Raw genomic sequence first — 24,429 nt, forward strand, 5'->3', positions numbered from 1 at the left:
ACTATATTCCTGTCAACAAGAAGCCTGCCCCCATCAGACACTCTGTCTCTTTCCCTTTCCCAGAACTCCTTGCACCCCCCAGCACTTGTGTACACCCCAAGGGTGTGGTCCCCTGTGGAATCACAGTGACAGTTCTGTCCTCTTTCCTCCTGCATTGGAGGGGCAGCCTATGTGGATCCTGCCAGAAAAAAGTCTTAGATAGCTCTAGGGTAAGTATTTACAAGATAAATAAGCCTTTCACAGTGACAAGTTTAACCTCCCCTTAATATATCTCTTTTGTGCTGTTGTACAAAAGAATCTGCCGCCCATCAATCTTAGCCTGCAATGGTGCTATTCTTCTCTCATCTATTACTCTAAATTCAATAAACGCTTGGCTCAAGAAGTAGGTAGGAAGAGAAATAAACACCCTGCACATGCTGACCCGATTACTTCATTCCCTGCATCTTACCTTCCACTGGCCCTTTCTTAGCTTGGAGTTGAGGTGCACACAGTGCACCTCGGACCTCGCCACACAGGTCCTTCAGGGGCTCAGCACATCTCCTACACTGGCATTGACTCCCTCAGAGCTGTCAGATGCAATGGGTGATGTTGTTGTCCTTGTGTGTACCACCACCCCAGTACAAGCTATGGTCATATTGCCACAGCTACTTATTGGTCTTCATTTGAACTTCCATTCTTGAACCCCAGTAATTCACTTTTCAAGTAGCAGATGATCTTCCAAAACATAAGATTTTCGATATTTCAAAAACTTTCAAAACCTAAGATTTTGATATTTCTATGCATAAAGCAACATTTCAAAGACTTCCTATTGCCCTAGAGACAAAGTCCCAGTGCTTTGGTCCAGGGGACCTCGAGACCATCTGTGGTCTCCCTGTGCATCTCACCAGCATGCTCTATGCTACCCATGTTGCAGCAAGCTGGACTTCATTTTGTCCCCAGAAGACTCCATGGTCCCGCAAGCACAGAGCCTTCTCTCCTCTCCCCAGGTCACTCCTACTCACCACAGGTCTTGGTGAAATTTCATTATCCACAGAAGCCATGTGGGAAATCCCACCCCAAGATTCAACTGGTCTTAAGCTACCATCCAGTGACACCCTGTGCCTTCCCTGTACCCTCCACAGGCCATAGGACTTACTGGTTCAGTAAGTCCTGCCTTGCCTCTGGAGGGAAAGTTCCATAAGGAAGGCAAATTGTTTATTTACTTTGCCTACCACTGGGTATTTTGAGTCTAACACAGAGTCTGCCACATAGTGGAAACTCAATAAATACCCATGGACTCTATGAACCAAAGACCTCACCCACCCACAAACTAACGCACAGGGAGCTTCAAGCCTCTTTTCTCCAAATTTCACTTTGCTTTCCAGGCCCAGCTCTTCTGGGAAATGTGCCCTGACCTCAGGGTGAGTTGACTGGCACCTCTCTGTGATCCCCACATCCTGCACTGTAGATCTATTTGATTACAGTACTTGTAATTCATCTATTTGCTCATCTCCAGCTCCCAGCTAGACTTGAGTCACTGGCAATGACTTCTGATGGACAGCATCAATGAAAAGCAACCTTACAGACAGCCATCATTTACTGAGCCCCTATCACATGCTAAATCCAGAATGAATCATCTGACCTTCGTGAAAGCCATAGAGGTGGATGCTGTCATTATAGCATTTTGCAGATGAGGACACTGAGGCTGAAAAAGGTTAAAGTCACACCTAAAAAAATGTCAGCACAAAGACATGAACGAAGCAAACTGAACCAGGGGCCAGTTTCTTACTCCATCTGAAACACTCATGACTAACCCTGAAAATTTCTAGACCAATCCAGATATGTTGGCCACAGCTGTAACCCAGGTAACTTGGGAGGCTGAGGCAGGGGGGATGCAAGTTCAAGGCCAGCCTGGGCAACTTAGCCAAACCCTGTCTCAAAAAAAAAATAAGATAAAACCAGCTGGGTTGCAGCTCAGAGAGCACTTGCCTAGCATATGCAAGGCCCTGGGTTCCAGCCCCAGCACTTCAAAATAAATAAATAAATAACAATGAAAACCTTCAGCAGAGGATGTGTAGCCCTTGAAATCGTCTCCCATTTAGGACCTCTTTCTTTTCAATGCGGTTCCTCTCTGCAGACGCAGGTAGCCTGTGTGCCAGGCTTCACCCTCCACTGAGACATTATTAAAGAGTAGTCCCACTGCAGCCTGAGATGCAGCCATGACTTTGAAATATATCACTTCATTAGAGACCCATTAAGGGCAAAGAGGAAGACATAAGTCACCTAACCAGTCAGGAAATGTAGCAGGACTGCATGAGTCAGTCACTATTGCCCACTCTGGAAATTAGTTTAGACAGTAAGCACTGCGACACCCCTGCTCAGAGGAGGCAGAGTCGTGAGGTCCAAAGCAACCTTCTGGGTTTGCACATGCACATACCTGGCTTGCACACACACACTCATAAACATACACCTACACTTACATACACACACACAAACTCACCCACACTCATACACTCACACTCATGTACACAACACACTCATACATGCTTATCATACTCTCTCACAAACTCACACTCACACACTTGTATACTCTCACACATACATACACACCCACACTCATTCTCACACATGCACATACAAACCTTACTTTCCATGGAGCTGGATCTCCATGATTTATAACAGAAGCTTCCTCAGCACACATGCTCGAGCAGTAACTGTAATGGCTAATACGCGCAGAGAGCTTCAGGAGCCACATAAAACTCTTGTCAAACGTACTCATCCCCGCCATTGCTTCTCTCGACAAATGAGAAAACCAAGGCAGGCCGTATATCTTAATATTCCTTTGACAAGGCAATCATCTGACCCAGAAGAGTCACTTTTGAAGCCAACATGGGTTTCAGTAAAGTCTCAGATTCTCCTTCCACATCAATGTTACAGAAGTGGGGGCCAATCAGCCTGCACCAGTACGCCTGACCCTCAGGACTGGCTGTGATGGACCCTCAATGTTCCCTCACCGAGGACCGCACTCAGGACTGGGGGGGGACAATGCCTTCTGTGCACCTTCAATCTGACTCTTCAAAGTCCTTCCAAAGCCCCCATATTTTTCAGCACAGCTCAACCCACAGGCACAGCTGACCTCCTCGGGACCTCTGACCGCTTCACAGTGCAGTGGCTGTCTGTCTCAGCAGTGGCCCCCAGTGCAGGAACTCGCATGTGACCTCACAGGTAAGTTCTTTGCTGTGTGCCTAGATCTACAGTCCTGCTCCCGGCATCGTCCTTGCCTGCACCATCCTCCCAGTGTCCGATTCCTCCTTATTGCCATGTCCTTACTTATTTGTTTGTGGCATTGACCATGTAGAGTCAAGTGCGGGGTCAGGGCGTGGAGGGCGGCAATATCATGGCCCTCCTGGAGCTTATGTGTCAGTAAAAACAAGTTTTCATCAGGCTGGGAATAAGGAAGCGCTCTGAGGACAAATGAATCGGCCTGAAGGATTTAGTCTGGCTCAGGGGCATTTCGCTAAGAAGCTCTTTCTGAGAAGCAAGTCCTTGAGCAGAGGCTCCATGGCCTGAGGGAGTGCAGCATGTACACCCGGGGCCCACCATCCGCACACAGGCTCTCTCATTGCAAAGGACCTGCAGCAGAGCTACATGGTTGGCAAGGACTCAGCTCACAGATTTTTGCAGAGGACCCCTGCCTTTGACATCTGCATTCTAGAATGAGCCAACCCTGCAGCATCTGCTCATCTACCTTTCCATAAAGCTGTGCAAAGACAGAGGAAGAAGATCAGCATCTCTAAGCCTTTTCCATTTTCCCTTCAGTTCCATCAAATCCCATTTAGTTACTTTCTTCTTTTTGTTTCTTAGTGAAAAATGCAATACTTGCGTGTGGTAGAAAAATACAATCATACAAAGAGATAAACAATATGAAATCTACCCAGATCCTTAAGCACAACACAGGCACAAGAATATGTCAGCGTGTACTCAATGAATATCTAAACCTATTAAATAAAGGGGAGTAAACCCCAGACACCTTGCTGATTCCACACAATTATTTCTGTCTTGGATATGGACTTTCAACATTGTATATTTCTATTAAAAATGAATTTGATTCAATTAAGGTAAGATATGTTCTGCAGTCTTAGCCAGATACTCTTTAAACAATAGTGTGGTTCTTTTAAATTAATATATTAATCCCTACATACAAATTAAGCTGTAGTTTCACTATGATATGTGGGGAGTATACCCAGGTGATTGATGCTGGGGTAGCCCTCCTGGCCCCAAAGCACAGCTCCTGATTTTCCTACAGCAGCCATGCTGGAGTGTCCACTCTGGCTGCCTCCTTCTCTGCCTGCTCCTTTGAGGCACAGCAGCCTGATTTCCTGCTGTCACATTTTCTTTCTCCATTGTGTGTACTGCTGACCCAGGTGTCAATCATGTTCCTCTTCCCAGAGAATCAGACTCTTTTCCAGGAGTTTCAGTGGGGGAGGGTGGTAGCCTGATCCATTCCAGCAGTGGAAAGAGTAAAGAGACAATCAGCTACCACTGGGCGAATCCTCAGAGGAGTAAGGGCCCTTCCAGGCCTGACATGGTGCTCCTCCATCACTGGATGAAATTCCCTCTTTTTCCAAGTTAACCAGCCTCAGCGTTTGAGGACTGGAACCAAAGGTAGAGCACATCTCCCAAACAGATTCACTGAAAGCTCTAACTCATTTCCCAAATCCCACCCTTCCCCTGTCTTGGAGCACCACAACTAATCCTAATAATCTAAGTTAGAAATATGCTTGCTTAATCATCTTTTATTTTCCATCCAATCTCTCCTTTTCTGAAACCATGTTTTTTTTTTCCTGAGAACCTTGGCTAACATAATGCTACCTTGAATATGGTTAATATTTTCAAATTATTAAGGCTTTGGTATATATATACATTTCCTGATTTACTTTTCATTACAACTCAGTTAGGTGTTGTTACTCCCACTAAATATGGAGCATAAGTTTAGAAACATGAAGTGACCCAAAGACACATATTAAGTGTGTGTGGGGGGAAGGGGGGAGATACAGCCTACCACCAGGTCTTTTGATTCCTGCTACCCCAGTTAATCCCAAAGTCAACAACTTGGAATAACTTTACAGGATGAAGTATTATGCAGTTTTCCCATCCATGAATTCTGCTTACACAGAGGAATAATTCTCTAGCATTTATAAAACTACCTTTAACAAAGATACAACAGGTGTTCTGGACTGCTGGCAGGGCTATCGTGAGCTAGATGGAAGAGTAAGAAACCCCAGATCCTCTTTCCCCCCATGGAGACACCAACTCAACAAAATGAAGTCCAGTTCTCTCTGGGAGAAATCTGGAAATCAGCTAAGGGTCTCATGCACTTCGTGGGGAGTGCAAAAGCCATTCATATTGAAGCCAGGAGCGAAATTTATGGAACTCACACATCATATTCCTTCCTCCCAGCTCAATACAAGGTGGTCAAGTAACAACTCCCAGCCCCTGGTTTCTTCCTGGAGAGGGAAAATGAAAACTGAAAAATATATTTCATGTTCACACTTTTACAAGGGCAACTAGAGGGACTGCTTTCTAACATAGGAATTCAGATCCCTGAAAGTGTATAGTTCTCTCTACAAGTCTGAGGACACTAAAAACAAAAAAAAAAAGACTTGACAGTTTATAGAAGCTTCAGAGAATTTGCAGTACACCCGGCAGAAGAAAGAACAAAAGATTAGACTCCTGATTAAAGAATTTAGCAAATGCTGGAAATGGGAATTTTATATGCACAAGCCCAAAGAAGACACAACCACAGAAAAGGTTTTAATAATCCCCAGAATCTCTACCCAGGCAGACTGAAGAGCTATTCTTATATAAAACCTGTCCATAAAGATTTGAAGAAAGAGATGGCCATTTTTTTCAAACGTGATCTCAACACAAAGTTATAAGGCACATTAAAAAAAAAAAAAAAAAAAAAGGAAACATGGACCAAAGAACTAAAATACATCTCCAAAATCTAATCTTAAAGAAACAGAGATTTATAAATTACCTATTAAGGAATTCAAAACAAATGTCATGAATATGCAAATGAGCTCAGGGAAACAATGCATGCACAAACTGAGAATATCAACAAAGAGAAAAAAGACTAAATGCACATTCTAGAAAATTCCCTAGTTAAGCTCACCTGCAAAATTGATCAAGCAGAAAAAGAACTTAACCAATTCAACAACAGAACATTCAAAATCATCCAATTAAAGGAGGGAATAAAGGAATGAAAAATAATGAAGAAAGTCTAAAGGACTAATGGGATACTGAAAGGACAGTTTATAGCACACATCCAGAAGTTCCAGAGGAGAATAGAGAGAAAGGGGCTGAAGGCTGATTTGAAAAAATAATGGCTGAGACCTTCCCAATGTGGGCAAGGAAATATATATCCAGATACAAGAAGCCCAAAGGGTGTCAACTAGAATGAATCCAAAGAAATCCACACAGTACATTTATAATTAAATGGTCAAAAATTAAAGATAGACATTTTTTAAATCAGTGAAAGAAAATAAAATTGGACTCTCATAACACTGTCACAGAAACCTGGAGGTCAAAAGAAAGTATGATATATGATATATTGCAAGTGCTAAAACAAACAAACAAAAAAACCTACCAACCATGAACTCTATATATAGAAAACTCGCCTCAAAAATGAAGGAGAGAGCTATGGATATAGCTCCATGGTAGAGAGCTTGCCTAGCATGTGTGAGGCCCTCTGTTCAATCACCAGTACCACAAAAGCAAGAAGGGGAAAAAAAGACTTTCCTATATAAAACCTAAAGCGTTCACCACCACAAGATCTGCCTGACAATAAATGCTAAAGGGAGTCTTTGAAGTTTAAATTAAAGAACACTAGATAGCAACATGAGAGCAAAAGAAAGTATAAGGTTTGCTGATAAAGATGTGTGCATGTATGTACACACACATTAATACTATAAAGAAGTGCATAAGTGACTTTCATCCTGGTATAAAAGTGAAAAGACAACAGTATAAGTTATAGTCACAAAAACACATTGATGCATACACAACATAAAAACATGTCATTTGCTGGGTACAGTGGTGCATGACTGTAATCCCAGCAGCTTGGGAGACTGAGACAAGAGGATTGCAAGTTAAAGCTAGCCTCAGCAGAAAGAAGGTGCTAAGCAACTCAGTGAGACCCTTTCTCTAAATAAAATACAAAATAAGACTTGGGATATGGCTCAGTGGACAAGTCCCCCTGAGTTCAACGTCCCCCCCCAAAAAATGTCATTTGTTATATCAGTAACATAAAAAATGGTGAGAAAGTACAGGTATTGTGTGTGGTTAAAGGTTTTATTATTTTAAAAGAGATTACTGTAATAATAAAATATTTTAAGCAAGCCCCATGGTAACCACACAAACACACACACACACACACACAAAAAAAAAAAAAAAAAAACACAAAAGAAAATGAGAAAGAAATCAAAGCATGACATTACAAAAACCATTAACTAATCAAAAAAGAAGGTAACAGGGGAAGAATGAGGAAAGAAGAAGAGCAAGACAGACACAAACAATTAACAAAATAGCAACAATCTACTCAGGAGGCTGAGGCAGGAGAATTCCAAGTTCGAGGTTAACCTGGGAAACAGCAAGATCCTGTCTCAAGATATGTTTTTAAAAATGTGGGGGGTGGGAGGGATGACTGGGGATGTAGCTCAATGGTAGAGCTCTTTCCTAGCATGGATGAGCCTCAACTCTGGGCTCAGCTCTGAATAGTGAAAAGACAAAAATAAAATAAAATAAAAGCAACCATAGGGCAGTGTTAATCAGTTTTCCATCACTATGAAAAACACCTGAGAAAATCAACTTAAAGAAGGAAAGATGTATTTAGACTCATGGTTTCAGAGGTTTCCTTCCATGGTCAGCTGGCTTTTAGGACTGGAGAGAAGCTAAGGTATTATGGTGGAGGGGTGTGGTGGAACAAAGTTGCTCACCTCAAGGCAGCCAGGAAAGAGAGAAGGGAAGGGGCTAGGGACAAGAAAGGACCCACTCATTTCAACTAGGCCCCACCCCATAGTTTCCACAGGTCTCAACAGTTCTTTCGCCTATGAGCTCGTTCATGGACCGATCCACTGATAAGGTCAGAGTCCTCAGGATCCAGTCACCTCCCAAAGCCCCACCTCTGAACACTGCTGCAGTGAAGAGGAAACCTTCAACACAGGAGCCCTGGGGAGACTCCAGAACCAACCATAACAACAGTCTTTTGTACCAGCAATTACTTTAAATGTAAATGGATCCGAGTCCCTAACAACAGACACATAGTGCCTGAATGGACTATCAAACAGGGTACAAATATATAATGTCTACAAGATTCACTTAGTTTTAGAGACACACACGCTGAAAGTAAAATATTGAAAAGTGATATCCCATGCAAATTCTCATCAAAAGGGAGTAGGGATTGGCCCCAAGTACATCACATAAGTAGATTTTAACTAAAAACTGTCACAAGAGACAAAGAAGAATACTGTATAAGGATGTCAATTCATCAGAAAGTTATAGCAATTATTAATATATATGCACCTTACAAAAGGGCAACAAAACATATGAAGAAACCTTGGAAAAACCAAAGAGAGAAATAGACAACACAGAGACAGTAGGTGATATTGAGTACCCACTTCCAATAATGGGTAGAACATCTGGATAGAATATTCATTGATTAATACTTGGACAGTACTGAAGACCTTGGCCCTAACAGACATAAACACAAGATTCCATTCAATAGCAGCAGAATATATTCTTCTAAAGTAAACACAGAACATTCTGTAGGCCACAAGTCTGGTCCCCAGCAAAGCCTTAACAATTTTTTTTAAGAGAGAGAATTTTTTAATATTTAATTTTAGTTTTTGGTGGACACAGCATCTTTATTTTATTTTTACGTGGCGCTGAGGATCGAACCCAGTGCCCCGCACATGCCAGGCGAGCGCGATACCACTTGAGCCACATCCCTAGCCTCAGCCTTAATAAATTTAAGCAGATTTAAATTGTACCAAATAGGCTTTCAAACACATGGAATGGAATTAGAAATCAACAGAAGGAAAACTGAAAAAGTAATAAATATGTAGAAATTGGCACACTCTTGAACATTTAATGGGTCAAAAAGAAATTAAAAGGGAAATTAGAAAATATCTTGTGAAAATATGACATAATAAAACTTTTGGGTTACAGCAAAGATGGGATTCAGAGGGAAGATTAGAGCAAGGAATGCCTCTTGAAATGAAGTCACAAATTAATAAGCTAGCTTGGCACCTCAGAGAGCCAGAGAAAGAATAAACTAGACCCAAAGTAAACATAAGAAAGAAAAAAGTAAAGAACAGAGTAGAACTGAATGAGATAGAAGGTAAAAAAAGCAAAAACTAATAATCAATAAAACTAAGCTATTTTTAAAATATCAAAAAATTGACAAATTCTTAGCTAGAAAAGGAGAAAATTCTAGAATAAATAAATCAAAAATTTTACAAAGACAATACAACAATGTCACAGACATAAAAGGACTATTATGAGAGACTACTATAAGGTCCAACGAATTAGAGAACCTAGAAGAAATAGTGTCATCGAAACAAAACAATGTACCAAAACTGAAGAACAAATAAAAATCTAAAGAGACCAATAATTGTCAAAGACATTCCATCATTAGTCAAAAACCTTCCAAGAAAGAAAAGTCCAAAGAAGAAGCCCAAATGACTTCTCAGGTTAATTATACCAAACATTTAAAGAATTAACTCAAATCCTTCTCAAGCTCTTCAAACAAAAATTGAAGAGGACAGGAGGGATTGATTCATACTAATTTCATAAAGCCAGTTAATGCTGATGTCAAAGCCAGACAAAGATATCACAAAAATAGGAAAACACTGGCCAATATAGTTGATGAATATAGATGCACATTTTTCAACTAGAAAACTGACTTTAACAGCACATTGAAAAGGTCACACATCATGACCAAGTAGAATTTATCCCTAGAATGCAAGGACGGCTCAACATATAAAACTCATGTTCTACACCACATTGACATAATGAAGAATACAAATCACAGAATCATCTCACTAGTTACTGGAAAACCATCTGACCAAAGCTAATACCCTTTCCTGTTAAAAAGAGTAGATAAACTAGAAATAGAAAGAAATTACCTCAACATAATGGAGGTCACATTTAACAGCATAGCAAGGGTTGTAAAACTGGAATCTTTTTCTCTAAGAAAACAATTCACTCTCCCTTTTTATATAAGGAACATGAAAAATTCTCAACACTTTTAATATAGGAGAAAATATTTGTAAAACCACATTTCTAAAAAGGGGTTAATATGCAAAATATATGAAGAACTCTTTCAACTAAATACCAATCAGAACAAGAGAGAGAGAGACCAATTTAAAAATGGGCAAAGGGTTTGAAGAGACATTTCTCCAAAGAAGACAAACATAGCCAACAGTGAAAATTGTCAGCACTGTTAGTCATCACAAAAATGGCAAACCAAAATCACAGGGAGACAAATGCATTTATTAGGATGGGTATTATCATACAAAAAGAAAAGATAAAGAATCTTGGTGAAGAAGCAAAGAAGTAGAAGCCCTTGGGATTCAACTGTGAGAAGGTGAAATGCTATAACTATGGGCAAAACCCTGAAGGTTCCTCCAGATACTTAAAGCAGGACTCCATGTCACTCTGCAATCCCACCTTGGAGCTTATCCAAAAGAACATAAACCAGGATTGAAGAGATGTTCACACTCCTATAGCGATGACAGCATTGTTCACAATGACCAAGAGGAGTGATAAAGAAAATGTAACACATACACAAAGAACACTGTTCCACCTCTAAAAGGAGGAAATGGTGTCATATGCTACAGCATGAGTGAACCTTGAGTACATTATACCATGTGACATGAGCTCATCACAGGATGGCAGGTACTCCACGACTCTTCTTAAGGAAAGTAGCTAATGAGTTAAACTCATCAAAGCAGATATTGGACGGGTGGCTGACACAGGCTGTGGGGAGGATCGGGGGAGTCTCTGCTCATGGGCATGACATCCTGGAAGTTGTGTAGAATGATGGACACACAACCAACAATACTGCACTTCAAAATGAGCTTAAAGTTTTGTTGAGAGTAGATTGTGTGTTTTGTTTTGTTGCTGTTATTGTTTTTCACCCCATACACACAAAAGAAGACTACCAGCAGGCAGAAAAAAAAGAGAAACATAATTTAAAAATCATTGTTTTCTTTTTATTTTCATTGCATTTCTTTTTCAGGATTAATTTCTGTTCATTATCATGGTAGTAACAAAGTTTTCTATTAAAGGTAGTAATAAAGTTTTCTCTTATAGTGGAATTATTCAAACAAAAAATGAGTTGATTTAACCAAAATATTAAGAGTAGAGGTGATAACTGTTTATAATAAAAAAATAATGACTTGATGGCAAGTAACCTGTAATTAGGGAAAACATCGTAAATCTATTCTTGCTAATCAATTCTACTATTGTGAAACAGATTGTCTTTTCATTTAGGTTCCTACCGAGGCAACAGCCCAGGGAACAACCAAGAAGGTCTTAAAGCCACTCCAAGCAGTTCTCATGTGCTTGGCAGAGAGGTGACAACAGACACCAACAGAAACAGCAAAGCCTGGTTCGGTTCTCACTTGATGTCGAGAAGGTCTCTGATCTGAAGATGGCCATCTGTCTTCTGTGAGCCATTTCTGTCCACTTCACAACTGTATTTCCCAAGTGAGAAAGAAAATAAAGCTACATAGCCCAAACCTGAAGTATGTCTGAGAATATGACACAAAGGACAGAAGAACCGTCGCAAAGACAGGTCTCACCTGAGGTCCACTACTATCAGAAGGTTCTGACAACAGAAAAGAACAAAGTCAAACGTCATGATCTACAATGGCGTATAAATTGAGTGTAAGCCCTTTTCCTACACTTCATATCACCTCCATGCAAAAACAGGAGCAGACCAAATTAGAAAAAAAAATAAAAACTTCTGTTTTCTGGGAATAAAAATCTTCCCAGTTGTCCTTTCAATTTGGTGACCCCTTCAACTTTCTTTTCTTTTTCCAGAATATATTTAAGATCACTAAATCCAGATATCTTTCTCCTGAATGGAACTAAATTCTACAGCTCTCCGAAGAGACCAGAAAGGTCTCTATGACTTCCTAAAAAGTCAATACGAGAACCATTAAAATGGTTGATTGTCTCAAAAATGATCATCTTCCTTCAAGAAAAGTTCAGCTTAGCTTCATACTAATCTGATCTCTGATATCTAGAGGCCATTTCTTACAGAAAGTATCATGGACTCACTCAGAATTTGGAGGTGATAGTAGAAACACCTTGAAAATTCAGTTGGCAAAGGTAACATCTCAACAGGAGGTTCCCTTGGACTTAAAGTGTGCTCCTGAGCATGAAAGTTAGAAAAGACAGGCGAAGATACACCATGTGGCAAAATGCTTCTCTCTCTAGGATTTAAAGGTATTTAAAATCAAACCACATGCAAATCCTACAATTCTCAGCAACGCTCATTTCCTGTCACAGACTTGGTTATGTATTCACAGGGATCCATTCCCTTCCATACCATACCACTCTTTCCTGATGACCTTGGACTTAGCTAGGCTTCTTGCTTTGGCCAACAGAACATATGAGCCATGTTCAAGAAGCCTCTTAAAGGTAGGCATAATCAAGCAATCCCTCCCTCCTTGAACATCAACTCCGCCATGAGAACACCACCCTTCACCTTCTTCCTGGATCCCTGAGCAGACAAGTGAATCTCAACTGAGCCAAACTAATCCATCTGCACTGAGGACACCCACAGCTAATCCAGACTCATCCTCATGCAAAAAGGGAAAAGACAAAGGTTCTCTGCTCTTTACCACCAAGACTGGAATCACTGCTAGAGCAGATGTTGGCTAGTACACACCCTGGCGTCCTTTTTGTTTCCTCTCAAATCCTACTGGGCAACAATGGTGCTTCTTCTGGGATAGAAGCTAGATTTCCTACACGAATACATAAGAATCAGGAACTCTACCAGAACACTGGTTAGCGGTTTTACTTCAATGGTTAAATTACTTAGGTTTAATTTTTTTTTTCCTAGAGGAAATCTTATAGTGTCCCATTACACAGAAGTAGAGCTACTGTAATTAAATTAAGAAATAAATCCCACCCTGTTCCTCTTCCCAACAGTGAATCATAAACTCACTTTTTTGAAGACAACCCCTCACTTCAGCCAGCCACGAGCCCTGGATGATTATAATGTGGTATTAAATTCCCTAGATGATGTAATGTCCTTGGTACTATTACTAAATAAATTATGAAGAGCAATGAAAATCAAAGAAGTAAGTTAATTATGATTTCACAAATAAAAAAGAGAGGCGGGGCTGGCTTCTAAATGGCTTTGTATTTCCTAATACCATTCTCTGTAGCATCCAGGCCTTAAAAATTGTATAATAATGAATGAATAATTGGCTAGCTGAGTAAGTGAATTAATGATTCAAACTGAAGATGCAAACCATTTGGGAGACAATGTGCTGAAAGGTATTTCTGAAAATTATTAGCTACATCTTTAAAAGTATATCACTTGAGAGGAGGAAAACCAGCAATGTGAATCTTAATTTTTAAGGAAGAATTAAATTTTTGTGAATTCCAAAGAAGCCAGTGGGAACTAAACTCATCTTTCCTACTCAAACCTTAACATGTTGAAGAAAACTCAGCCTCTTACTCTGATGTGGATACATGTGGCATCACAGTCTTAAAGCTCAGGTTGCAGCTCAAGGGAAATGCTGCCTGACACACCCAGTGCAGAAACGTGAACACCTGGCCCCGTGAACAAGCACATGTGCTACAGAACAGAAACTTCAAGACCACAGTCCCCTAAATTCTGACCTGCACACACACACATATGCAGCCACCATCCAGATCAATGTACATGAAGTTTCAGTCGATAATACTTGTCCTGGTCAGTAACACACACAGACAGACATGCACACCATTATTCTGATCTCTCAGCACTGGTTAATTTCTGTCTTTAAAAAACTTTATCAAAGCCAGGCATGGTGGCGCACATCTGTAATCCCAGTGGCTCAGGAGGCTGAGGCAAGAGGATTTCGAGTTCAAAGCCAGCTTCAGCAAAAGCAAGGTGCTAAGCAACTCAGTGAGACCCTATCTCTAAATAAAATACAAAATAGGGGTGGGGATGAGGCTCAGAGGTCCAGTGCCCCTGAGTTCAATCCCCAAATAAACCCCCACCGCCACAAAAAGACACTTTATATAAATGGAATCATACCTCATGTATCTTTTTGGTTTCTGGATTCTTTCTTTCAATATCACATTTATGAATTCACCCATGCTATTGAATGTGAAAGAATTTTTGAGATTTGCATAGCATTTCATTGTATGTATGCCCATTTTATTTTTATATTTGTTTTCATGTCAGATGCATCTCTTATAGAAACATATAACTGAGTTTTATGAAACATATAGTTGTATTATTATATGTGTACTTGATCTAATATCATGTTCTGATATAGGCATTAAATAAATTTAAATTAAATATTATGACTTACATTTGGGGAACTAGCTCAGTTCTATTTTATTCTAATTCATTTAACACTTCATTTAAAAAAAATTTCTCCGTATTATGCCTGCTGTTCTCTTCTGCAGTAATTTTTTGTTTGCAATTTTCTTACCAAAAAAATTTATTTTGAAGATTGCAAACACTGAAAGGCTGAAAGAATAGTCTGATAAAGACAAATATGTCATCCACCTAAAACCATCATTATTAACATTATCTACCACCTTTACTTTATTGCTCATCCATCTTTCTACACATATATAAGTGTGTACATGTGCATACACAAACACTTGGTTTTGGTTGAACTATTTGAAAGTAAATAATGGACATCCACATATGAATGATTACAAAAAACAAGGTTCACTCTCATCATTTCAATGTCAACTTCACAACCAAGAAAACAGACAAGAATTTCCTGTATCATCTAACTTATATCCAGTATAAAAAGCTCTTTAAAAGTCCCCCAAAATGTGTGAGAGCTGGTTCTGAGCCTACCTACATCCCTCTAGTCCAGGATCCAAAGAAGACTGTTTCATTGCATTTCTTCTTCTATTTTCAATTTAGAAGAGACTCCCAAGTTTTATAAATGATAATTGTATTTAGAAAAGATCATATCAGTTTTCTCATAGAATTTTCCATGTCTAGCTGTGTTTTCTCTCTATTGCAAAAGAGCCATTTTCCTATTTGTAATTGGAGCTGAGAGATGCTTTCACATCCTGTCAACATCCTCCCACCCACCACGTTCTAACAAATACTCTTGGGCCCTCTCCACATCAAACTCTGCCCTTTTTAACCTTCTGTCAACCTAAGCCCACATATAATGATCAAGAGATTCAAGATAAATCTTGGCTGAATGTGCTTTCCTGGTCTCCATCACACACTAAATTAATCTAAAAATACAGATCCTAATGATTCCTGGAACCATTATTGCTATTCATTTCTTTCATTTCAAAAATTGTAACTAGTGCATGTAATCAGGTGGGCACATTCCACCACGCGGTCCTTATGCACTGCACATCCTCATCTTCCATTTTTGACTGAGATTTGCCAACAGATGAGCTGTTGTGCTCACAGGAAGTGTGCTTGGGAAGGGGATCGTGCCACTGGGCCTCAGACTCACCATCAGTCTCTTTGCGGACTCTCAGCAAAGACAGTCAGCTAGCTGTCATTCCAACTCCAAGGTCTGCCTGTGCTCAGGCAGAACATGAAGAAAACCAAGTACAGTTGGATGACAAGGTCCACTTAGGTGACACTTTTAAAACCTACTGAGAAGGGATGCAGGTGACACTTGGCTTCTTGAGCCGTTTGGTGGCATGTGCACTCCATCATTAGCAGGGCCTTCTCGCCCCCTCCCCCACACACACACCACAGCATCCCTGCTTCACAGAGACTCTGGGCAGATGGTGAAGGCGTTGGGTTCGCCTTTCCTGGAGCAATGCAGGAAGGGACAGAAGGCTGCCTTGCTGGTGGCATGCTTTCTGGCTCTAGCATGTGAGCGTGTTGGATGGCACTGCCTGAAACTCAATCGGAAAAAACTCGGATTCACTTGTCTCAAGATGCATCCCAACCGTGTGTCTCACTCCCACGCACTCTGAGTTCCTCTAAGAGAAATGGCCCTCTTTCCGTAGCTGGAGGAAAAATGCTGCACGCTGACGTCCTGCATTCCCAGTGGACGGTCCCCTGGACCTTGAGAGAGCTTCCACACACCTCTCAGCAAACCTAGGCTCTGTATTCAGGCGACCTTGCTGGAGGTCATGATATTGAAGCAACACAACTCTATGGAAATAAAGCCGACTTGAGATTCACTTTGCCATCTTAAAAACCCAACTTTAGCATATTTTTCAAGCCCCTGCAAACCGTTTCAGTTTTGGAGTCTTTTCTGTCCTTGTCATGCATGCTCCCTGCTCAGGGACCCTGTGCTTCTTTTGCCTTCCTCTCCACGTGTCATTGCCCCCCACCCCTCAGCTGTTGACAGGGTGTCCTCTCTGTGACACCTCTCCTGATGACTCTATCTAAAACCACACCCCTCCCCTTTTACACCGTCACCCCTTCCCTGCTCTATGTCCCCCTTGGTGCATTCCAGGTGCAAACATCCTCATCCTGTCTCCTTCTTGCTAGAGTAGGGCCAGCTCCTTCTCTTGGTTTGCCACTGTCCTGCCAGTGCCAACACTGTGCCCTCACAGCGCAGACCCTCCGTAAGGGCTTCTTATGGACTCTCTGCCTCCCAGGGTGAATGCTGTCAGGGCAGCCCCTGCAAAAGCCAGGAGACTGAGGCACAGTGACATCATTAACATGCCCTGGGTTGGACCCTCCCCAACCACTGCAACGACACCCGATGTGACCCCAGGAAGGCAGAGTCCAGAGAATGTCTACACCATCACAGAAAGAGAAAGAGTCAGGGACCTAATCTACACACCCCAAGGCTCCCAGACCTACAAAAGTGACAGTCTGCCCCACCTGTGGGCCATGCAGGGAACCTCAACCGAGAGGCTTCCTCACAGCTTTGCAACCACAGTGAAGTCGCATTTCTCTAGTTCTTAATGGGGTTTCCAACACCTCATGTCAATCAGGTCGTTTAACTTTTGCCCAGTCTTCTTCAGTAGCTGGCATGTTTTCCTACTGGACACACAAGAATATTGAGGCCCAAAGCGGTTAACTTGTCCCGGCAGAGGGCCAAGAGCAGAGATGCTAATCAAACACAGGCAGAGGGCTCTGTTCAACACCACCAAATGCCACTAAAATGAATAGAGAGAAAAGGATCAAAGACACTGTCATGCTTGGATTCAGTCTTGTGATTTCTACTGTGGGTCTTGAAAAAGGAGCAAAGGGTAATGAGACTTGAAAACAAAGATGAGCACCCAGGCAAAATAAACCCCAGGTGCACAACCATGCAACCCTAGTCAGGTATGATGCAAACACAGGGAAGGACGTGGTGAACAGGGTGGCCCTGGGAAATGGGGAGGCACCAGGCTGAGGCAGCTGCGCCAGGGATAGATCCTAAAGAGCCATGTGTGCTGCAAACAGGCATGCAATGTGAATCGGGAATCCTGAAGAGCATCTATTAATTGGCTTCAGCAGGAAATGGAACAGCCACATCCATGCATTCCAAAGGTTTTCTGCAGATCAGCGGTTGTCAATCTAGGGGAAGTTTTACCACCCTGCCCTGACACTTGGCAATGTCTGAAGATATTTTTGATTGTCAAAAATGAGTGAAAGCTACCAGCATCTGGTGGTTAGAGGACATGGATGTATAGCACGCAATGACCAGAGGAGCCGTTCACAGAGAATCTTTGAAAATGGCACCTGCTGGAGTCTGGCCACGTGCAGATGGTTTGGCCATGCAAGGTACGCTTAAACTTCAGGTGGATAGAAGCAGGATTTGAGGGGAAGAAATGAAGTCTGGAGGACCTAGCAGACACAGGAAAATAAGTGATCAAGACTCACTTGGGATAGAATGGGAAAGAGGGAAAAGACAGGGAGAGACTTCAGAGCTGCTTAACTGCTGTGCAGTTCCTGAAGTCTGGTTTTCTTACTATCTCATACACGAAGTACCAAGCTCCTGTCAGAGACAAGAAATACCCACTACTCTCCTATATTCTGTTAAATCTTTAAGTATGCCTTCCAATTAGGGATCCCTAAAACTAGACTGAAAATTAATTTGTGTGTTTTAAAGCCATACTCCAGATGTCTGATTCATCATAAGTGACAGTATTCATTGAAATAAATGTTTAACAGCCACCAACTAACAAAGTGGCCTGGAAGTTTAATGTGCTACCAATGTAGTTTCACATTAACGACTTGGAAAACAATTGCAAATTACACAATTCAATTTTCCAAATGGATTATTTTGTAACTAGATGGAGAAACTGCAGAAATTTCTCCTAGGGTTTCAACCAAAGATTAGTACAATCAGATTTTAAAAAGTGTATTCCCTTGAGGAACTAGAATATTCCTGTCAGAATTATGCAATTAGTTGGCATTATGTGGAAATATTTAGTATGTTTCTGGTGTGCTACAAAGTCAAAAGCCATTTAGGAAAACAAGAATTTGATTTCCAATTTTCCCCCTTCTTTTGCAGATGGTAATTTACAGATGATGATTTATTTATGTTTACCGAGTGAAAACGGGACAGCTACCTAAAAGGCAATTTTCCGCCTTTCCTTTGTGAGCTGTATTCTAATTATTGTTTCCCTTGTGGGGCTGAATGAATTAAGTGAGCAATTCACTTTGTATATGCAAATTGCTAAGCTCTGCAGAAGCTTCAAATTACTTTATTCTTAAAAAAAATAAATTAAAGCCATTATCCCACTGAAAGTGAAGAGGTATGAGCCCCTTTAACTTTTGTAAGTTTGTCTCCAAAAAATAAAAATTGTATGAAAGCAAATCCAGGTCCTCGATGTTTTCTAGAGTATTCATAAACAACCAATTAAGTTATGATGATTATTATTATTACACAATTATTATGTCTAAAATTTCAGACTACTCTAATAAACATTTTCATTTAAAAAAAATTCCAAGACTTCAGATAATGTCTCAAAACTTTCAACTTTTTCATGTCATCTTTCCTATAAGAGCAAGAATGGTTTAAAGAGCCAGATCCAGTAATTAGAGATAAGCAAGGCGAGACCGGCTCAGTTCTAACCAAAGTTGTGGGTACAGAGCATTTGTTCACAAGTCTCCCCTCAGAATGCTTGAACACAGCAGTTTAGGCAAACATTTCTAAAAGATTTCTTAAGAAAAATCCAGTCTAGACAGTCACATCCCAACCCCTATATTAGATGGCTTCATTCTTTCCAAAAATACCTACACGCCCTTGGTCACTTAAAATAGACTGGACTAGCGCCTGTCTCAATTATAAACCTGGACGGTCTCCCTCAGAGACGATCTGTATTTGTACATGCGAAATAACTGAAATGATCCGATTGCTCTTTGTGTCTGTCTTAAGGGGAAAATACACTGACTGAAAGTTTACATCTGAAATTTAAAGAATGAAATCTGGTAGGAAGGGCACTGTCACAAGCTGTGGGCATGTGACGCTGAATCATCTTTCTAGAAACAATCTGGCAGCAGTTATAAAAAAAAGTTGAAGGTGTAGGAGATCACCTGATAATCACACTTCTAAGACTTTCATCCCAAAGCATTAACATGTTTTTAGCATTAAGACAAATTCACAAGTCTTTATTGTAACAGAATTTCTGTTAACAAACAACTGAAAATCGTTTTTGTCTGTCAATTTGGGTGTGGCGTACTAAGAGTGTACATCAGTAAAGTGACTACTGACTTAGAATTAGAGACCAAACTTGGGGTAAAGTGAGCTAGAATAATTAGTGTGACCATATAAACTCTCCCAGAGTACTCCGAAATACTCCAAAATACTCCCAGAATACTCTGAAAGCCAAAGAAATTACCACCTAAAATTACACAAGCCACAGGCTGACCAACAGTATCCTGGGGAAACCTGAAATTTATGGTCTCCTTAGACACAATATGTAATGAATTACACCATTTTTGCTTTGAATATATAATATACATGTGTATAAAAAGATGTTTCCAATTGTGTAGAAGATAAAAATGTCAGAAAAGTATATATTAACCTATTAGTGTTTTTTGGTGAAGTCAAGGACAGGACCCAGTATCAGAGTTGTTTTTTCATTGTGTTATTCACATTTCAGAAATGTTTAAATTTATTACAAGAAATATGTTTAGTTTTTATAATTTAAGAAAAAAACTATAAAGAGAAAAAGGAGGAATAAATATGCAAAGAAAATAATCTTTAATCAGCAAAGTTGATTTCTATCTTAACACAACTTTATGGGCAGTGACACTCTTGGCTAATACCAGTCTATAATTTTCCCCAGACCCAAAATTTATTTGATTACCATTTCACAAAAAGGAGAAAACCCATTCATTCCTTTGTGACATCATTTATAGAGATTTTCTATGTGTACTTGGATTATATTCAAGTGTTTATGTATACACATACACACTCACACATGAAGCCAGAGAGTCTGACTCCTAGAGACACAGGTTACTAAAAATTCTTGTAAGAGAAAAACATCTATAGCTAATGAGCTTCATAGGTAAAGTTTGCTTTCATCTGTTTTTTTAAAAAATTTTGTTATATGGAATATATGTTTCTTAAGAATATAACTCATTCAGCAAACTAATAAATCAGTGATAAACTAAACAAATTAAACTTCCAAAAATCCTCAAACATCTGAAATTCTTTCCAAAATGCAGAGCCAAGTAATAATCATTTATGATTTCCTTTCTCCAATGATTATGGAGAAGGAAAAAAATCATTTAAACTAAATGATTGTTATCAGACTATAAACAAAAAATAAGTTTAATGTAAGTTAAATACTTTATTCAAAAAGGCTTTAAATTTAATCTAAATTAAATTAAATAATTGGGTATAAACTTAGCAAAACATGTATAAGGGATAAGGGATGAAAATTACAAGATGCTGATGAGATAAACTATGGAATTCTCAACTCAATAGAAAATCATACCATGTCCATGGATGGACTCAACAGAGAAATATTTGTTTCTGAAAATTTGATCTAAAAATTTGATAAAATTCTTTCCAAAATCCCAACAAAGTTTTTTTTGCAGACACAGATAAGCTTATTTAAGCATTTAAAAGAAGGCACAGAGGGGCTAGGGATGTGACTCAAGCGTTAATGCGCTCACATGGCATGCTCGTGGCGCTGGGTTCGATCCTCAGCTCCACATAAAAATAAAATAAAGATGTTGTGTCCACTGAAAACTGAAAAATAAATATTAAAAAATTCTCTCTCTTTTTTAAAAAAGGCACAGTTACTAGAATAATTAAAACAACCTTGAAAATAAGAATTCGAAGTGGAATGAATTGCTCTACCCAGTATCAAGAGCTACAATAATCCAAAGACTTTGATACTGGAAAGGAGATAGGTAGAGTGACCAATGGAAAAGGAAAAAGATTTCACAAATAGATTTGTACAAACATGACTAAAGGATTTTTGACAGAAGTAAATAAGTAATTCCATGAATAAAAAGTATTTTTTCAAAATGTTGTCAAATATTTGGTCAATCATAGGCAAATAAGAATGAAATCCAACTTAATCTTACACCTTACAGAAAAATGAAACTCAAAATCCATCATGGACTCAAATGTAAATTTTAAATCTATCCAATTTTTAGAAATAGGTATGAAGTAAATAAATATTCAGGATGTAAAGTTTAAAAAAAAAGAGTTCTTGATCTCAAAAGCATGATTCATAAAGGTAAAAGTTACAAATAGGACATCATCAAAATGTAAACTTTCTGGCCTGGCCAGGCATGGTGGTGCACACTGTAATCACAGAAGCTTGGGAGGCTGAAGCAGGAGGTTTTCAGGCCCAAAGCCTGAAATAATGCAGAGTTACAGAAGCAACCACCACCAGGAAATGGAACCCAAGGAGTGAAGACAATGGAATAGAAACAGTGGAGGTGTATCAGTTCCCCAGGGCCGCTGTAACAAAAAACCATGACCTGAGAGATTTTTGTCACTGTGATAAAATACTCAAGGAAAACAATTTCAAGAAGGAAAGAATTATTTGGGCTCAGTTTCAGAGGTTTCAGTCCATGGTGGGCTCACTGGCTCTACTGTCTCTGGGCCTGGGGTGAGGTGGACCATCAGGGAGAACAAGCATGGCAGACAAAGCTCCTGCCTCAGGGCAGCCATCAGGGAATGGGGGTGAGATATGCCCTCTAGGCCATGCGATAATGCCATCAAGTTGTCAATCTCAATGGATTAACCTGCCAAAGAGGTCCCAGCCCTCAGGTTCCAGTCCCTTCCTGAAGGCCCCTCCTCTGCACACTGCAAACCAAAGCTTCGACTCAGGAGCTTGTGGGGGACCCAACCATGACACGGGGCATCTTGAACAACAGGCATTTACTCTCTCACAGCTGTGCAAACCAGAGTCCAGATCAGGTGTGGGCAGGGCTGGTTCCTCCTGGAGGTTCTGAGGAGACTGTTCCATGCCTCTCTGTCCTGACTTCTGGTGGCACCTTGGGCTCATACGCACATCACCCCATCTCTGCCTCTCTCCAGTGTCATTCTTCTTATGCCATGTGTCTTCTTAGAAGGACACCAGAAACTGGATCGGGGCCCACTCTATCCCTACAAAGTGGTTTTAACTTGAAAACATCTGCAAAGGCCCTCTTAACAACAAAGTCACATCCAGAGGTCCTGGGAGTGGAGACCTGACTATGTCATTTGGGGATTGTGACAGTTCAACCCACAACAGGAGGGGAGGGATAAAATTAGCACACACCTTGCATTACAAGCTCTTCAATCCCATTTGACTGTTATAGACTTGTGCATTCTTGTAGAGATTTTTAAAGTTTAATCATCCTATACAAATACCAGGGGGCTGTCTCCATTCTTAAATGGTGGTCTCCACAAGACAAAAAACATGCTCAAGCCAGATGGCAGAGAGCCCGACATGTGATTTCCACAGGCTTCTTTATTCTCATGCCAGCCGGAATACCCAGCTCTGGGGTTCTTTTCCCGTGACGTGCTGCGGTGCTATCCTCCTTCCGTGGACTTTCCTCTGTCGTTGACCAAGATGGCTGCCGCCATTTTCCAATCAACAAGGAAGAGAAAGAGGTGAACAAGGACTGGTGTCTTTCTTCCCTGCTTATTCCCCTAGGCCAGGACTTAGTTTCACAGAACACACCTTCTAGCGCCACAGTCTTGTCTTTGAGTAGTCTTGAGTCCATTGAAGAATCAGATACACAATCCTCAGGAGGAACCGTGTAACGAAGACATCAGAATGGGCCGGGCAAAATCTGCCATCACTATAAATATAAGTCATTTCTTTCAGTGTGACGGGGACATTTATGCAAAATGATCCTGGCAGATGAACTAACTCAGGTTGGGTCATGGAGGATCCAGGGGAAGTGGAGATTTTGAGGGATTGATCAATGTTGCCACAAGGACCAGGAAAGGAAAAGTACCCATAGCAGGAAAAGAGTGCCTGCAGACCTGTAGGTGGAGGGAATCTGGGGGGGGGGGGAGGACAAGAGGGTGAATCACAGGCCACTCCTTAGCTTCCATCTTGAATGACAGAATTGCTATGCAATGAGACAGGGAACTTTGGGAGAAATCAGGCTCAGTTAGGAAGCAGAGTTATCTCAGTTATGCACATGTTTCAGGAGGCTTTTTCACTGTGGTACGCACTTGTACATCCCTGACTAGTAAAAGTACTCAGGTCATAAAAATGGAGGGTTTTTTAATATCATAGTTAACCTCCTGTACTAGTACCTTAGAAATGGGAGCATGGGAGCATTTACTCTTTGGGAAAAGCATTCATGTAAAGCTATAATTTCATTTATGAAGGTGTGGAGTCACATTCTCTTCCATAAGTAAAGGAAACTTCCAGAACATGATCTACTGAGTCAATTCTTGTACAAGCAAGTGATGACTCCACAGTAGGTATTTGGGCATTGAAAGAAAATGCTGCGAAGTATTTTAAGATATCTGAAAAGACATATTGCAGGCAGCCACATCAGAAGGGAATGTTTGATGATGAAGTAGGAACAGTCATCCCTAGTTGTTCACTGTTCAAACAATGGACCAAGTTGATAGTTCATAAAAGAGGTCAGGCACGAGAGCAGCATATTCCAGACTGCTCTCCTTGGCATGCAAGTCATCCGTTCCCTGGAACAAGTGATTAAAAAGAAAATCCATGGCCCAATCAGTTTGGGAAGTGCTGACTCAAAGTTACTCGGATTTTCATGGAACTTTTCAGTGCCCATGAGAGCTACAGTGGATTACAGATCTCAAAGATGGGGGTGTAAATGTTGCCGCCGTCCAA

At 40.5% G+C, this 24,429-nt stretch overlaps 1 protein-coding gene and 1 long non-coding RNA gene across 3 annotated transcripts in view; one reads left to right on the forward strand and one right to left on the reverse strand.

Moving 5' to 3' along the window:
• Dok5 (docking protein 5) overlaps positions 1–24,429 on the reverse strand; it is a 145,804-nt gene that overhangs the window by 46,775 nt on the left and 74,600 nt on the right. The gene's annotated exons all lie outside the window — the stretch shown is intronic.
• On the forward strand, positions 17,406–18,971 carry LOC144377619 (uncharacterized). The gene is made up of 2 exons (XR_013438610.1): positions 17,406–17,932; positions 18,666–18,971. It is a non-coding gene; the product is annotated as an uncharacterized LOC144377619 (long non-coding RNA).

This window comes from Ictidomys tridecemlineatus, chromosome 5, assembly GCF_052094955.1.
Source record: "Ictidomys tridecemlineatus isolate mIctTri1 chromosome 5, mIctTri1.hap1, whole genome shotgun sequence".
In the NCBI taxonomy this organism is placed as follows: Eukaryota; Metazoa; Chordata; class Mammalia; order Rodentia; family Sciuridae; genus Ictidomys; species Ictidomys tridecemlineatus.